This window comes from Aplysia californica, unplaced genomic scaffold, assembly GCF_000002075.1.
Source record: "Aplysia californica isolate F4 #8 unplaced genomic scaffold, AplCal3.0 scaffold00020, whole genome shotgun sequence".
Taxonomy (NCBI): domain Eukaryota; kingdom Metazoa; phylum Mollusca; class Gastropoda; order Aplysiida; family Aplysiidae; genus Aplysia; species Aplysia californica.
In genome coordinates this window covers 1,274,899-1,276,821 of record NW_004797290.1, presented here as the reverse complement: position 1 = coordinate 1,276,821, position 1,923 = coordinate 1,274,899, and positions in this window count along the sequence as shown.

Here is a 1,923-nt window from a genome sequence, read left to right as displayed (position 1 = left end):
CAGTTTTTTTTCTCCCAAGACGCCGCAGTGGCCATAATATTGTGGCCTCACTTAGCGTGGAGATCACGGGTGTGCATGGCAGGTCACGTGGGTTCAGAATGGAGGGCTCACGTGGCTCAAGTTTACTTTTACCCAAGTTTGAATCGCTGGGGCAGGTTAGGGCTTGTTCTGTATGTATCTTTTTTATCGTGCAATGCCAGAGTCGTAAAATTACACAAGTGCTATACAATTTGTCAAATGGTTATCAAAATAAATGTCATGTCAAAATCGTATAGTGTTCTCAAATGATTTGTATAGTTTTCCTTTTATGTACCATAAGCCTCGTACTAGCCCAGACGGATTACCTATTAATACTATGTATTATCCTTTTATGAAAAGGGAGAGAGAGAGAGAGAGAGAGAGAGAGAGAGAGAGAGAGAGAGAGAGAGAGAGGGGGGGGGGAGAGGGGGGAGGGAGGAAGGGAGGGAGAGAGAGGGGGAGGAGGGGTGACCAAATATTCTGGAATTAAAATTTAACTCGTTAGGGACTGCATCATTCGACAAGGCTTGAAGGTGCGCTGTTTTGGGCCCTGTAAGAAGGATCACTGTGTTATTCATACTCATTTTCCCATTCACTTTTCTTTCTCGGAAACAAAAAAAGCAGGCAACAAAAAATGCATACCATGAAATAAAAATGCAACAAACTGAGTTTCTGGTTTTTACTATTTTTTAAATATTTTTTTTAGCAAGTGTTTTACGGCGCTCGCAGTTACATAAGGTCATATTGTTAGGAGCGCGCAGGACACACCAAACATTTTCAATTGGTAGGAAATTTTGAATTTTATCCGGGTGAGGGCCGAAGCCTACCCTTTACATGTATCGATTTTGGACCACCAAGGGATCTTTAACGCGCGCAACTTACAGTAACTTACACACGGGACCTCTGAGATTTTTCGCCCTTGCAGATCGTACCTACCATAAGGTCAGGGATGTGGCTGAAAGACAGCAGTAAGAAGGAGCCAAGGAGTAGCAGTAGATTAGTAGAACAAAGGCTGCAAAAAGTGTCAGGGGAGGGGGAGGGGGCAGAAAATGGAGACGAAAGCAGACAATGGAACATTGCAGGAAAGGAGGTGAAAGGAGACAATTTGGAGAAGAAAATTTCCCGTCGAGGTCCGGATTCGAACCCGGGACCTATTGAAAGAGAGGCGAACACCTTAACCTCTATGCCACAAGAGCCCCCCCCCCCCCCCCCCCCTCCTCCCTCTGATCTGATGGTTTGATAATATGTGCTGCAAAATAGCCTTTTGTCTGCTGTTGATCAAATATAATATGTGTTCGCCACGTCCTTCCAAGTTATAATATTTTATAGTGTTGAAGTTGAAGAGTAGAGGCCACACAGGCCTTTATTTTGAAATTATATGAAGTCCTGAACCCAATTCAACGGAGGTAGCAGAACATCATATATATTTTTTTTTTTTTAATATTTATATACATATCACACGATATATCCACATTGTCACCTACATTATCAGCAGATCAATTTCCGTCTGCCACACCTTTATTATTATCATTATTATTATTACTATTACTATGATTCTATGATGATGATTTTAAAATGTATTATTATTAATAGATGATGATGATGATGATGATGATGATGATGATGATGATGATGATGATGATGATGATGATGATAAAGAAGGTATGAGGTGCAATCTTCAACAAAGGAGCAGATGTTGAGTTGGCGTCGACGATGAGTCAGCAATGTAACTGATAAGTGCTGGGGACGTATTCATTATACTAGTTACATACGGGGAAAAATATGAGCTATTTGCTCATCGTCATGTGTGCGAGATTAACATTATTTTGAATGTCAGTCCAATGACTATTGGTGTTTGTGCGGCTGGGAATATAAGCGCACGTGTGTGTGTGTGTGTGTGTGTGT